A 16,871-nucleotide genomic window follows, 5' to 3' on the forward strand; every position below is an offset into this window, starting at 1 on the left:
CAATTTAGATTTTTTTGCAGAAATGTATTTTGAATTATTTTTTTTTCTGTAACACAGAAGGTTTTACAAGAGAATTGCAACTCAATGTTCATTGCCCAGATTCTGCAGTGTTTAGAAATAACCCACATGTGGCCCGAGTGTGCTTATGGACTGAAGCACAGGCATCAGAAGCAAAGGAGCATCTAGTGGATTTTGGGGCCTTCTTTTTGTTAGATTATATTTTAGGCACCATGTAAGGTTTGAAGAAGTCTTGTGATGCCAAAACAAAGGAAACACCCCAAAAAATACCCCATTTTGGAGACCACACCCTACAAGGAATTCATCGACCATTTTGAACCCGCAGGTGTTTCATAGATTTTATTAGAATTTGGACGTGAAAATAATTAAAAAAAAATCCACAAGGAATAAAGAAAAAGCCCCAACATTTGTAAATCATTTTCTCCAGAGTATGTAAATACCCCATATGTGGTCACAAACGGCTGTTTGGGCACACAGTAGGGCTTAGAAGGGAAGGAGCACCATTTGGCTTTTGGAGCACAGATTTTGCTGGATTGGTTTCTCGGCACCATGTCGAATTTGCAAAGCCCCTGAGGTACCAGTACAGTGGAAACTACCCAAAAGTGACTCCATTTAGGAAACTATACCCCTTGAGGAATTAATCTAGGGATGTAGTGAGCATTTCGACATCACAGGTGTTTCATAGTTTTTATTAGAATTGGGCAGTGAAAATAGAAAAAATATTGAATATTGAATATTGAACTCCCCAAAAGTGACTCCATTTGGGAAACTACACACCTTGAGGAATTCATCTAGTGGTGTAGTGAGCATGTTAACCCAGCAGGTGTTTTCCAGAAATTAGTGTGCACTCTATGTTGCAGAGTGAAAATGGGATTTTTTTCCATAGATATGCCAATATGTGGTGCCCACCATGAAAAGACAGCTCTCTAATTATTATTCTGTGTTTCATGGTTTTAGAAACACCTTACGTGGGGCACTAATCTTTTGCCTGGACGATCGACAGGGTTCAGGAGTGACTTACAAAGTATTGGTTCACAATTGCAGGGCTCTGATGTGAAATATTAAAAGAAACCCCTGAGAAGTGACCCCATTTTGGAAACTACACCCCTCAAGGCGTTTATTATGGGGTGTAGTGAGCATTTTTACAACAGAGGTCTTTTCCATAAATGATTGCGCTGCGGATGGTGCAAAGTAAAAATAGCAATTTTTCCCTAGATGTGCCATTTCAGTGGCAAATATGTCGTAAACAGCTTGTGCCATGGAGACACACACCCCAAAAATTGTTAAAAATGTCCTCCCTGGTTTGGCGATGTCATATATGTGGAAGTAAACTGCTGTTTGGACACGCAGTAGGGTTCATAAGGGAGGGAGCACCATTTGGCTTTTGAAATGTGGATTTTGCTTGGTAGTAGTTTTGTTTGGAGTTTTACTGGTATTTTAGTTTATAATGTGGGGCATATGTGAGCTGGGCAGAATACATCAGGGCATAGTCAGGTGGTATAATAATGGGGTAAAATAATCCATAGATATTTGTTACACCGTGAAGCAATCCTTTATGCACAGGCCAGTGTCGCACTGATAAATGGTGTCGTTTCTTATCCCCCTTTTGGTCCACATTCCGCACCTTTGCAGTTTGGGGAATTTTACTGGGAAAGTGTTGTCCTGGTATAATGCGGGTTCCCTCGCTTCCAGCAGATATGTTTGGGCCCTCCCCTTCCTGGTTCTTTAATTTTAGGGCCTTGATAATTCGCCTCTTGAAACAGAAGAAATGTTCCCCTCGTGCCTGCACAACCACATATTTTTCTTTCCTGTCTTATTGGAACCTTAACGTATTTTAGTTTTTAATAAACGTAGTGGCATGAGGGCTGTTTTTTATTGGTACCATTTTGGGGTACATGCGACTTTTTTTATCCTTTTCTTGGGAGGCAAGGTGACCAAAAAACAGCAATTCAGGCATAGTTTATATATATATATATATATATATATATATATATAGCGTTCACATCGCATCATAAATTACATGTTAACTGTACTCTGCGGGTCAGTCTGATTCCGGCGTTACCAAATTTATAGGACTTTTTTATGTTTTACAGCTTTTTGCACAATAAAATTACTTTTGTAAAAATAATGTATTTTTTCTGTGGCCATATATTAAGAACCATAACTTTTCAATTTTTTTGTCGCCGGAGCTATATAAGGGCTTGTTTTTTGCAAGACGAGCTATAGTTTTTATAGGTACCATTTTTGGATACATGCGACTTTTTGATCACTTTTTATTTCAATTTTATGGAAGACAGGAACAAAAAAAACAGCAATTCTGGCATTGGTTTTTAGATTTTTTTTTTACAGCGTTCACTGCGTGGGATAAATAACATAATATTTTTATAGTTCAAGTCGTTACAGTCGCAGGGATACCAAATATGTATGATTTATTTATTTTTTCAATAATAAAGGACTTGATAAGGGAAAAAGGGTGATTGTGTTTTGTTTTATTTTATTACTTGAAACTTTTATTTTATTTTTTGACAACATTTATTTTTACTTTTTTTACACTTTTTTTTAATCCCACTAGGGGAATTGAAGGTCCAACTGTTTGATTGCTGTTCTAATGCATTGCACTGCCTATGTAAAGCGATGTATTAGAACTGTCAGTTGTTCACTGACAGCAAGCCGATCAGGCTCCGCCTCCGAGTGGGGCCGAATAGGCTTTCGTAATGGCAGACCAGAAGGCCATTGTTATATACGGCGGATGTCGGGACGAGTTTAAAGGCTTTGTACGCCTTTACAAGTAAATATATATATATATGTAAAGGATCTGCCAGGCATTAAATCTGGGTATACTCCCAGGATTAATCAGTCAACACCTGAGGCCAGACCTCTGAGACTGACACCTGCTCCCACCAATCAGGGTGGCAGGCTCAGGAGTGGGAGAGCCTATCGCGGCCTGGTCAGTCAGAGTTAGCTCCGCCCCCTGTCCATTTATACCTGCCGTTTTCTCTTCCTCCTTGCTTGTTATTCTTTTTGGATTCCTGGCCCCACTGCTGCCTTGCTTCAGCCTGCTTCTGCCTTGCTTCAGTTCCGTTTATCCTGCGTTGCTCTGCCCCTGGCTTGCTTCTGCTCCGTGCTCCCGTTTGTATACTCCACTACTTCCTGATCCTGACTGGCTCATTCACCGCTCCGTTTCCTCGCGGCGTTCCGTGGGCTACTGTATTCCCTTGCGTGTTCCCTGTTTGTCTCCCTTGCACTTAGACAGCGTAGGGACCGCCGCCAAGTTGTACCCCGTCGCCTAGGGCGGGTCGTTGCAAGTAGGCAGGGACAGGGCGGTGGGTAGATTAGGGCTCACTTGTTCCCTTCACCTCCTTCCTGCCATTACATAATAACAAGCCCTTACCTAGTCTACCATTTCTTCTACGCTGACGCTATCATGGACCCCCTTGAGACCCTGACCCAGCAGATGCAGGGCCTCTCCCTACAGGTCCAGGCCCTGGCTCAGAGGGTCAATCAGTCTGACGCTGCCTTTGTAGTACCCCTCACCTCACCTTTAGAACCCAACCTCAAGTTACCTGACCGGTTCTCAGGGGACCGTAAGACTTTTCTCTCCTTCCGGGAGAGTTGCAGACTTTATTTCCGCCTAAGACCTCACTCCTCAGGTTCCGAGAACCAGCGGGTGGGTATCATTATATCCCGACTCCAGGAAGGGCCCCAAGAGTGGGCCTTCTCCTTGGCTCCTGACGCCCCTGAACTTTCCTCCGTTGATCGGTTTTTCTCTGCCCTCGGTCTCATTTACGACGAGACTGACAGGACTGCCTTAGCCGAGAGTCAGCTGGTGACCTTACGTCAGGGTAGGAGACCTGTTGAGGAATACTGTTCTGATTTTAGAAAGTGGTGCGTAGCTTCTCGGTGGAACGACCCGGCCCTAAAGTGCCAGTTTAGGTTAGGATTATCTGACGCCCTGAAGGATCTGCTGGTTAGCTACCCCTCTTCTGACTCCCTAGACCAGGTTATGGCCCTAGCAGTACGACTTGACCGACGTCTCAGGGAATGTCAGCTTGAACGTTTCAATGTTTTCCCCTCTGACTGCCCTGCGATTCCCCCCGAGGTCCCGTCTCCTCGCTCTTCCACGGAGGACTCGGAGGTACCTATGCAACTCGGGGCCTCCATGTCCCCTCGACAACGTAGAGAGTTTCGCAGGAAGAATGGTCTCTGCTTCTATTGTGGGGACGACAAGCATCTACTGAACACCTGTCCCAGGCGCAAGAATAAGCAGCCGGAAAACTTCCGCGCCTAAGTGATCATCGGGGAGGTCACTTGGGCGCACAGGTATTTCCCGTTAATACTAAACGCAATAAGATTTTGCTTCCCTTTCAGGTCTCGTTTGCTGGCCGGTCTGCCACTGGCAGTGCCTTCGTGGATTCGGGCTCATCTGCTAATATCATGTCTGTGGAATTTGCTATGTCTCTAAAAATGCCATATAGTGATTTACCTTATCCTATCCCTGTAGTGGGTATCGACTCCACTCCTCTTGCTAATGGTTATTTTACTCAGCATACTCCTGTTTTTGAACTCCGTGTTGGCTCCATGCATTTGGAGCAGTGCTCTGTACTGGTGATGCAGGGATTATCGTCCGATCTGGTATTAGGTCTTCCCTGGTTGCAGCTGCATAATCCCACGTTTGATTGGAATACTGGGGATCTCACCAAATGGGGTAGTGATTGCCTGATGTCATGTCTTTCGGTTAACTCTATTTCTCCCCGGGAGGAGGTAAACTCGCTTCCTGAGTTTGTTCAGGACTTCGCTGATGTGTTTTCTAAGGAGGCCTCCGAGGTGTTGCCCCCTCATAGAGATTACGATTGCGCCATCGATTTGGTGCCTGGTGCCAAGCTTCCTAAGGGGAGGATATTTAATCTTTCATGTCCTGAACGTAAAGCTATGAGGGAGTATATCCAAGAATGCCTGGCCAAGGGTTTCATTCGCCCCTCGACTTCTCCTGTAGGTGCTGGCTTCTTTTTCGTGGGGAAGAAGGATGGTTGTCTTAGGCCGTGCATTGATTATCGGAACTTGAATAAGGTCACAGTAAGGAACCAGTATCCCCTTCCTTTGATTCCGGATCTTTTTAATCAGGTTCAGGGGGCCCAATGGTTCTCTAAGTTCGATCTACGGGGGGCATATAACCTTATCCGCATCAAAGAGGGGGATGAGTGGAAAACTGTGTTCAACACGCCCGAAGGTCATTTCGAATACCTAGTCATGCCCTTTGGGTTGTGTAATGCCCCTGCCGTCTTCCAGAATTTTATTAATGAAATTCTGAGAGATTACCTGGGTAATTTTCTTGAAGTGTACCTTGATGACATACTGGTGTTTTCCAAGGACTGGTCCTCCCACGTGGAGCATGTCAGGAAGGTCCTCCAGGTCCTTCGGGAAAATAATCTGTTTGCGAAGACCGAAAAATGTGTGTTTGGGGTACAGGAGATACCATTTTTAGGTCAAATCCTCACTCCTCATGAATTCCGCATGGACCCTGCCAAGGTTCAGGCTGTGGCGGAATGGGTCCAACCTGCCTCCCTGAAGGCGCTACAGTGTTTTTTGGGGTTCGCTAACTATTACAGGAGATTTATTGCCAACTTCTCGGTCGTCGCTAAGCCTCTTACGGACCTCACTCGCAAGGGTGCTGATGTCCTCCATTGGCCCCCTGAGGCCGTCCAGGCTTTTGAGACCCTCAAGAAGTGCTTTATCTCGGCCCCCGTGCTGGTTTAGCCCAACCAAAGGGAGCCATTTATTGTGGAGGTTGACGCGTCCGAGGTGGGAGTGGGGGCCGTCTTGTCCCAGGGTACCAGCTCCCTCACCCATCTCCGCCCCTGTGCTTACTTCTCTAGGAAGTTTTCGCCCACCGAGTGTAACTATGATATTGGCAACCGCGAACTTTTAGCCATTAAATGGGCTTTTGAAGAGTGGCGTCACTTCCTGGAGGGGGCCAGACACCAGGTAACGGTCCTTACTGACCACAAGAATCTGGTTTTCCTAGAATCTGCCCGGAGGCTTAATCCTAGACAAGCTCGTTGGGCACTGTTCTTTACCAGATTTAATTTCTTGGTTACCTATAGGGCTGGGTCCAAAAATATTAAGGCTGATGCACTGTCACGTAGTTTCATGGCTAATCCTCCTTCTGAGAAGGATCCTGCTTGTATTTTACCCCCTGGTATAATTGTTTCTGCCACTGATTCTGACTTAGCCTCTGACATCGCGGCTGATCAAGGTTCAGCTCCCGGGAACCTCCCTGGGGACAAACTGTTTGTCCCCCTGCAATACCGGCTAAGGGTACTCAGGGAAAACCATGACTCCGCTCTATCTGGTCATCCTGGCATCTTGGGTACCAAACTCCTCATTACCAGAAACTATTGGTGGCCTGGGTTGCCTAAAGACGTTAGGGCTTACGTCGCCGCTTGTGAGGTCTGTGCTAGGTCCAAGACCCCTAGGTCCCGACCTGCGGGCTTACTACGTTCCTTGCCCATTCCCCAGAGACCTTGGACCCATATCTCCATGGATTTTATCACTGATTTGCCTCCATCTCAGGGCAAGTCGGTGGTGTGGGTGGTAGTAGACCGCTTCAGCAAGATGTGCCACTTTGTGCCCCTTAAGAAACTACCTAACGCCAAGACGTTGGCTTCTTTGTTTGTGAAACACATTCTGCGTCTCCACGGGGCCCCGGTCAATATAGTTTCGGACAGAGGGGTACAATTTGTTTCCTTATTTTGGAGAGCTTTTTGTAAAAAGTTGGAGATTGATCTATCCTTCTCCTCCGCCTTCCATCCCGAAACTAATGGCCAAACGGAAAGGACTAACCAATCCCTGGAACAATATTTAAGGTGTTTCATTTCTGACTGTCAATTTGATTGGGTCTCATTCCTTCCCCTCGCCGAATTTTCCCTGAATAACCGGGTCAGTAACTCGTCAGGGGTCTCCCCGTTTTTCTGTAATTTCGGGTTTAATCCTAGGTTCTCCTCCGTTTCCCCTGGTTGTTCCAATAATCCCGAGGTAGAGGACGTTCATCGGGAACTGTGCACAGTCTGGGCCCAGGTTCAGAAGAACCTAGAGGCGTCCCAGAGCGTACAAAAGATTCAGGCTGATTGTAGACGTTCTGCTAACCCCCGGTTTGTCGTCGGGGATCTGGTGTGGTTGTCGTCGAGGAACTTGCGCCTTAAGGTCCCGTCCAGGAAGTTTGCTCCCCGATTTATTGGACCTTATAAGGTCATTGAAGTCCTCAACCCTGTATCCTTCCGTCTGGAGCTGCCCCCATCCTTTCGCATACACGACGTCTTCCATGCCTCCCTCCTGAAACGCTGCTCCCCGTCCTGGTCCCCCTCGAGGAAACCTCCTGTTCCCGTTCTCACCCCTGAGGGGGTGGAATTCGAGGTGGCCAAGATTGTGGACAGTAGGATGATCCAGGGCTCCCTCCAGTACCTGGTCCATTGGAGAGGATACGGGCCGGAGGAGAGGACTTGGGTACCTGCTCGAGATGTTCACGCTGGGGTATTGATAAGGAGGTTCCACCTTCTCTTCCCCACTAAACCGGGTCCTCTTAGTAAGGGTCCGGTGGCCCCTCATAAAAGGGGGAGTACTGTAAAGGATCTGCCAGGCATTACATCTGGGTATACTCCCAGGATTAATCAGTCGACACCTGAGGCCAGACCTCTGAGACTGACACCTGCTCCCACCAATCAGGGTGGCAGGCTCAGGAGTGGGAGAGCCTATCGCGGCCTGGTCAGTCAGAGTTAGCTCCGCCCCCTGTCCATTTATACCTGCCGTTTTCTCTTCCTCCTTGCTTGTTATTCTTTTTGGATTCCTGGCCCCACTGCTGCCTTGCTTCAGCCTGCTTCTGCCGTGCTTCTGCCTTGCTTCAGTTCCGTTTATCCTGCGTTGCTCTGCCCCTGGCTTGCTTCTGCTCCGTGCTCCCGTTTGTATACTCCACTACTTCCTGATCCTGACTGGCTCATTCACCGCTCCGTTTCCTCGCGGCGTTCCGTGGGCTATTGTATTCCCTTGCGTGTTCCCTGTTTGTCTCCCTTGCACTTAGACAGCGTAGGGACCGCCGCCAAGTTGTACCCCGTCGCCTAGGGCGGGTCATTGCAAGTAGGCAGGGACAGGGCGGTGGGTAGATTAGGGCTCACTTGTTCCCTTCACCTCCTTCCTGCCATTACAATATATATATATATATATATATATATATATATATATACAAACGAGGAAATAGACGCAGCACTCCAAAATTAGTTGCAAAGATAGACGCAGCACTCCAAAAGTAGTTGCAAAGATAGTGGTTTATTCACACATGTACAGAAATAGCTACGTTTCAGTCCTCTCAGCAGGACCTTTGTCAAGCCAAAGGTTTGATAAAGGTCCTGCTGAGAGGACTGAAACTTACCTATTTCAGTACATGTGTGAATAAACCACTATCTTTGCAACTACATTTGGAGTGCTGCGTCTATTTCCTCGTTTGCATATCCAATTCAGGACCGTGTGGATGACGGTCAAGGACGCATAGCATAGTGATACTTGAACTCTCTGAAGTGCTGCTTTTTTCTACCTACTATATATATATATATTCAGGTGAAAAAATCTTACAGCACTCCAACAGGATGAATGAAAAAAACTGTGATTTATTCAAGCCAACATACAGAGGTGCGACGTTTCAGTCCAACATTAGGACTTTTTTCAAGCATAATGGTGTGTACAACAGTCATGGTTTATATAGTGTGCATCAAATACAAGCAATCAAGCTCATTACAATAGTATCAAAAACAGCATTTAGTTACGTGTAAAACAAAAGTTACGGTATCAAAAAATAAAACATTGATACAGAAAGTGACAAGTGACATATTAAAAACATCTAAAAACGTCTATATATTAGAACAACTTAATATAGACCTAATTACAATCAAGGACGCATAGCACCGTGATACTTGAACTCTCTGAAGTGCTGCTTTTTTCTACCTACTATATATATATATATATATATATATTTATTTATTTTTATTTTATTTTTTAATTCTTTTTATTAAATTAATATATTTAGTGTTTTTAGGCAACTTTCCAAATCATTTTTATTAAATTTTTTCTTTACTTTTTAAGATACAGCTTCTATGTATCCTGTATACAGTACAAAGGATACAAAACTTCTGTCTCAGCCAATTCTGTCAGTTCATCTGAACTGACAGCTTGGCTGAGAGCGGGTTCTGCATGTCTACAGGATCCAGCTAATAATGATCACATCTAATTTCATAATGTAGATGTGATTGATATTAGCAGGATCCTGCATCTTAGAGACACGCAAGACCTGCTTTCAGCTGAGCCGTCAGTTTAGCTGGACTGACAGAAATGGCTGAGACAGAACAATACAGCTTCTATGTACTGTACATAGAAGATGCAGCCACAGTGCCACCATAAGGCTGGGTTCACACGACCTATTTTCAGGCGTAATGGAGGCGTTTTACGCCTCGAATTACGCCTGAAAACACGGCTCCAATACGTCGGCAAACATTTGCCCATTCATTTCAATGGGTTTGCCGATGTACTGTACTGACGACCTGCAATTTTACGCGTCGCTGTCAAAAGACGGCGCGTAAAATAACAGCCTCGTCAAGGAAGTGCAGGACACTTCTTGGGACGTAATTGGAGCAGTTTTTCATTGAATCCAATGAAGAACAGCTCCAAATTACATCCGTAATGGACGCCCCGCAAAACGCGAGTACGAGCAATTACGTCTGAAATTCAGGAGCTGTTTTCTCCTGAAAACAGCTCCGTAATTTCAGACGTAAATGCAGTTATCGTGTGAACATACCCTCACAGTGTTAGGGCCTGTTCACATCTGCTTTGGGGGCTCCGTAGGGGCCTCTGTCACAGATCCGGTTGAAAATACCGGAAATAATAGCCTGCGCTAATGTTTCCCGTAAAATCAAAGACAGGACGATGGAAACGCAATGGAACCCATTAAAGTCAATAAGTTCCGTCGGACACGAGTGGTGAAACTGTATTTTAGTTGTTCTGCTCCTCTGATGGAAATACCAACGCAGATGTAAACCGAGCCTTATCCACACTGCTCCTATAAATGTTATAGCAAAAGTGACCTATAGCAGTTGTGGCCACTATCGACTTTCAGCTGAGAAGGGGATACAATTGTATCCAGTCTTGGCAATATTCTGTGAGCTAAATACATCAGCAGGATATGCACAAATCTCTTTTGGTAGTTTGTATCTATATATTAGTCTGGAGTCCAGACTGTTCTCATTCACTGACAGCAAGCAGAAATCTCAATAATGGTAATTAATTGAAACTCACAGCATATTAGGGCTCATTCAGACGAGCACGTATCACGTCCGTGTGACGGCCGTTAAAACAACGGCCGTCACACGGACTCATGTATTTCAAAGGGGCCGTTCACACGACATTTGTTTCAACGGACCGTGTGAAGGCTCCGTGAAAAAATAGGACATGTCCTATTTTACTGCGTGTCACGCATCCCTCCATAAATTCTAGTCTATGGGGGATCCGTGACAACGCGTCCCGCACGGGTGCACCTCGGACATGAAATATGTCCGTTTTTCACGTACGTTCGTCTGAATGTAGCCTAGATTAGAAAGTTGTATAACTTTATATATATAATGATTAAGCTTTATCTACATAAAACCGGAAAACCCCTTCAACAAGGAGAAAGCTATATACTACGCATGCATACAATTATTACAATTACATTCTCATGAAATCCATTACACATCAGTTTGCAGTAAAGTCACCACCTTTGTAAACCTATACAGCAGTTCTCCGTGGGGTTAATAATTTGTTGTGTTGTTAAGTCCAATGAGAACTGAAGAAATGAAAGCTGAATTTAAAATGTATTAGGAAGTTGTAGCAAGTAGCAGCCCCAAGCCCCATTCTATATAAACTAATTTGTGGTTCTGTAGCTCAAGGGAATGCAGTGGAAAGTGCAAAATCCAATTGGAGCATTAAATAGTAAAACACACAAGCAAATGGAAAAACTGACAATTTTCTCCTTCATTTCCCTTAAATGTGCATTAAAATTGCTGCTCTTAAACCTCAGCGGAGCAGAAGGCTTGTAATTGATGTCCGCTACCTCAAATTTTTGATTACTGTTTTTATTTTTTTTTCCAGCAGAGATGATAGGGAATGATATATCATAGGGAGAATTAAACCAGTCTGACCTTTGAAAATGTGCTGAATGTTCTTTTAGTGTGTACACAATTTTTCTAATACGCCTGCCAATTTCTGAAACAATTAGACAAAATGTGACAGACATTGCTGATAAATGCCAAAAGAAAAATGTTTACTGTTTAAGGGTAGGAACACACTAGGCATAATCAGGACGAATACTCTGCGTAAAACTACACAAAGTATCCGCCCTGGTGGCAGCAAGAATTTCCGGCCGAAAAACCGCACCAAATTTTGGTGAAGTTTTTCGGGCGGCATGTCCACTGCGGAAAATCTGCAGCAATAAAACATAAAATAAAAATTGTTTCAACTTACCCGCCCTTAGTCATGGCGACGCATCTCCCTCTCTTATAAACGCAGCCCGGCCTCCTGTGATGACGCTGTAGTCCATGTGACCTCTGTAGCAGTCACATGGGATGAAATGTCATCCCCGGAGGCCGCCTGCGTTCAGAAGAGAGGATCGCAACACTAGGACTACTGCAGGGGTAAGTATGAGCTTTACTTATTAATTTCTAATTTAAAATATTATTTATTTTTTTATTTGAGATTTTTCCGGCGGTATTTCTGCTGCAAAAGTCGCAACACATAGCACTCTGTTGTGGGTTTTACCACCCCATTGAATTCAATGGGGAAAACCGGCAACAGAAGAGCAGCGATTCCACAGCATTAATTTACATGCTGCGGTGTCAAAAACCACACCGCAGGTGAATTTATGAACGTTTGTTTCGGCAGATTTTTTCCGCTGTCTGGGGATGAGATTTGTTCAAATTTGTCGAGAAATCTGACCCACACTGCTGCTACTGTATTATGCAAAGAAATCAGTTGCGGAAAATCCACAGTGTTTACGCTGTGTGTGTTCCTACCCTAGGTTTTCATTATGGAAACTCCGCAGCAGTGTGGGTGAGATTTGAACAATCTGCGGGTTTTCCCCATTGTTGTGACTTTTGCAGCGTAACCGCTGTGATTCCGCCGCAAAAATTCCAATTAAAAAAAATTATAATAATGTTTTTCATTTAGAATTTAAATGAATAAACACAGCTCATTCTTGCCCCCTGCAGTAGTCCTCGCGACACGATCCTCTCTTCTGGACGCAGTCCGGACTCCTAGGATGATGTTTCATCCCATGTGACTGCTGCAGCCAATCAAAGGCAGTGGTTACATGGACTACAGCGTCATCACAGGAGGCCGGGCTGTGCTCGGAAGAGAGTGAGACATTTCGCAATGACTATGGGCAGGTACGTTTAACCACTTCCTGACCAGGAGCTTTACCCCCCTTCCTGACCAGGCCCATTTTTAAGTTTTAGCCATGTGCCAATTTAAAAGCAAATTATTATTCTATTATTTTTCCAACCTACATGTATTTGGCCTTATTTTTCTCAGAACATATTTGGCTTCCATGTTGTGTAAAGAAATATTAGATATATTTTACTTTTTTTTTAAATATGGAAGGAAAAAGAAGTTGGAAAAAATGTGAATGTGTGATTTTAGGTGATTTTTTTTTACATCTGGTGCATGCCACTGGGTAAACACACCACAATACATATTTGGAAACTTCTGCCGACTTCAACTATACCAAATATGTGTGCATTTCTTACAAGCTGGGCGCAAGGTGGCGCTTACAATGAATGGCTTTTAGAGAAAAAATTTCCAAAGCTGGTTCGCTGACACCATACGACCATTGCAGATGTTGTGACGTTTCCAGTCCACAAAAACTGATGGCCTATCCTCAGGATAGGCCATCAATATCTGATTGGTCAGGGTCCGACACCGGGCACCCCCATAGATCGGCTGTTTTGAAGGGACCACAGTGCTTTACTGCTCACACATGGAATTGCGGACAAACTTGTAGCGGCGGTTCACAGTTTTAGAGCCTTCTCCCATTCAAGTGTATACTGTAATACTGTGAACTGCCGCTACAAGTGTGTCCGCGATTCCATGTGTGAGCAGTAAAGGAAATTAAGGTGAAGCGACGATGGTACGAGCATTGCGGCCCCTTCAAAACAGCTGATCGGCGGGGAGACGGGCCACCACCGACCAGATATTCATGGCTTATCCTGAAGAGAAGATGCAACTGGTGATTGCTGTGACAGGCTCACAGCGATCACCTGACCAGAGACCACTCTGAAGCTTGGTGATACAGCTGTCTGCTGTATCATGGAGCTCCTTACCGTCGGCACGCATGTGATCGCCGCTGTGACAGGCTGTCACAGCGTTCACATAGCTGAGCTCCTTACCGTCGGCGAGCAAGCACTGCTGGGAGGAGCTGTCACAGCGATCACATGACCGGAGGCCACACTGAGTGGTCTCCGGGTGAAAGCTCCGTGATATCAGCTGTCTTTAGACAGCTCTATCACAGAGCTTCTCACAGTCGGCGTGTAAGCGCTGCTGTTAGGAGCAATGTTATTGTTGTGACAGGTTGTCACAACGATCACATGACCGGAGACCACGCTGAGTGGTCTCCGGTTAAAGCTCCATGATACAGATGTCCAGAGACAGTCGTATCACTGAGCTAAATGCCGCCGGGGAGCGGCAAACCTGCTAACTCTGCAGGACGTTCAGGAACGTCCGATTGGACGTTTATAGTCTATGTGGTTAAACTATTTGTTTTTTTTTATTGCTGCAGGATTTCCGCAGCAACTGAACAGCAACTGAACAGCAACTGAACCACACATTGGTGCAGGTTTTTTGGACAGAATTCCCTGTGGCTAACAGGGCAGATACGCTGTGTACTTTTACGCAGCGTATTCGTCCTGATTCCACCTAGTGTCCACCCTAAGGGTATGTTCACACGGCCAAATTTCAGACGTAAACGAGGCGTATTATGCCTCGTTTTACGTCTGAAAATAGGGCTACAATACGTCGGCAAACATCTGCTCATTCATTTGAATGGGTTTGCCGACGTACTGTGCAGACGACCTGTTATTTACGCATCGGCGTTTGACAGCTGTCAAACGACGACGCGTAAAAATACAGCCTCGGCAAAAGAAGTGCAGGACACTTCTTTGGACGTTTTTGGAGCTGTTTTCTCATAGACTCCAATGAAAACAGCTCCAAAAACGGACGTAAAAAACGCTGCGAAAACGGCGGGAAAACGCAGCGAAAAATGCGAGTTGGTCAAAAAACGTCTGAAAAGCAGGGTCTGTTTTCCCTTGAAAACAGCTCTGGATTTTCAGACGTTTTTGTTGACTACGTGTGAACATACCGTAAAGGGGTTATCCGGAGGCCTAAACTTATTTAGCATTCATCTGATTATAGGAAAAAAAGTAATTCACCAAAATACTTTCATTTTTAAATGTGTCCTGAATTACCCAGCCAGAACCCGGTCACGTGGTGCCGGAACTACTGTCGTCTTTGCCATCTTGATGATGCGCAATCACAGCATCAAGTGACTGCTCCTTTCCTAAACCATCCCTCTTACTTGCACCCTGTTCTCTCGGCAAGAGAAATTCATTTCTCATATACCAGCAGTGGGGAATAAATCGTTTCAAAGCAGAGGGGTGGGGAATCGTGCGGAGAGGTGAGATGCAGATCATGCTTGTTTTTCATAGCAAGATGAAAAACTCTGTACCGCCTCAGAAGTGAAAGTGGAGTACTGTATGTGAAGCGATCTCAGGGGTTTGATGAGTATCCCTAAAAAATGTTTTCCTCACTGAAAAACATGGTTTACGATAAGGGAACCTTTTTAAAGTTAATTTTGGATTTTTTTTTTCTTTTGAGCCGGTGGACAACCTCTTTAACTACAGATAGATAGTAACGATACAAAGAGTAATTCTTTCCACTATTAAATGACATATAAATATGTAGTAGTAATCTTGTGTCAGGAGACAAACTGCTGTTAATCCCATTTAATATAAGGCCCTCTGTCCCTAATTGTCAAGGATATTCCCTATATAAAAATTATTGTCACGACAGCTCACCAGTAATGGTTCTTGCCTCTACATTAGATTAGGATTAAATTATGAACAGCAATTTTCATCTATTTATAGACTGCAGTGTTTTAGCCAAGACTAAAAAAATTCACCCAATACAGATTATTTTCCACTAGCATTGACAGACACATATGTGGCAGCAGGTAACTATGCTTCATTGGCTCAACTGAATGTAGATACTATATAAGGGCCATAGCCCCATATTACATTTTTACTTTTACAATTGCCATTGAATTTTAGTATACTATGGAATTGTATGATTGGGAATTATCTAATATTATCTATGTATTTATTATTGGAATTGCCCTTCTTACAATTGGGGCATTTATGTAATATTACAAAGAAGACAGGGCTTCCCATATTACCCTTCCACAGACAAGGGCCCCTTTTTTTTTTACAATCTGTAGTGTGTCCCATCGAGAACACAGTTTGCGGCATTTGGGGAGCTGCTTGTTGCTGCCATGGCCCCTGTAAAAAGGACTTACATGTTGCACTGGAAGATGATAGCCCTGTTAGTCAGCAGTTCTCTTCCAATCAGTGGTGCCGCTAGGACATGGGGAAACAGGGTAAAATGACATACAGTAGCATGTATGCCTGGACACATGACTGGAGCGGCTGTTTAATCCTATTCAGTTATTTATGGATTTGTACTGACAAGGCTCATATCCCATGTCATATGCCCCTGACACGGGAGGTTGCAGGTTGGGTTTCACGTGACTGATGCCATATTTAGTCCTATTCAGTTAGGGCTCATGCTCACGACCGTAGTGGTGTGCACGGCCTGGGATTTGCGGCTTGGACAGCCGCGGAGTGACATGGCTGTGTGTATTCATTTAAATGAGCCTGGACCGCAAAATACGTCCATAATAAGACATGTCCTTTCTTTTTGTGTTCCAGGCTCCTGGTCAATGCACGGACCGTGGAAACTACGGTCGTGTGCATGGGCCCATAGAAATGAATGGGACCGATATTCACCCGCAGATTTCCGGTTGAATTGCGGCCGCAAAAACACATTCATGTCCATGGGGCCTTAGGCCCCGGATGCATTACAAAGCACTAAACCATGGGCTTTACCATATTACAGTGCATAGAGAGAGAAAAGTCTACTGCACTAGTATAAGAAAGGTATGAGAGAAGAACTTTAAATACGTGCATAAAAGAAAATGGTATGGTTATTGATTTTTCTAAGTACGTTAAATCAAAATTTTGATAGATAAAACTAGCCCATGCTGCATATTTCAAATGTGAGGAGCGCTACCTACTCACTAAGATAGAAAACAGCGGACTATGAGTAGTTATGAGTCCGCTGTATTAATAAGAAGTGTGCCCCCTCCTACCACTTCACCAATGATACATCAGCGGCTGTCAATCAGTGGTAAGGAAAACAGGTGGCGGTGTAGAAAGGCAGGAGGGGGCACACTTCTTATTAATACAGCGGACTCATAACTACTCATAGTCCGCTGTTTTCTATCTTAGTGAGTATTATCCAAATATTTGGAATGATAGCTAGTCAGAGCTGTCATGATAATATGCTGCAGGGCAGCAGATTGTCATGACAGATCCGCAATTGACTGCGCATTTTGGGCTGTATAAATATGGGTGTGACACAAATGCAAAACGTCAAATTTGCCTATTTTAGGGAATTGCTTTTTATATATCAGTTTATTTTGACTTTTTTTTTCTAGTGGCCATTATTCAATCCTG

The sequence above is a fragment of the Rhinoderma darwinii genome, chromosome 5 (genome assembly GCF_050947455.1).
Source record: "Rhinoderma darwinii isolate aRhiDar2 chromosome 5, aRhiDar2.hap1, whole genome shotgun sequence".
Taxonomy (NCBI): Eukaryota; Metazoa; Chordata; class Amphibia; order Anura; family Rhinodermatidae; genus Rhinoderma; species Rhinoderma darwinii.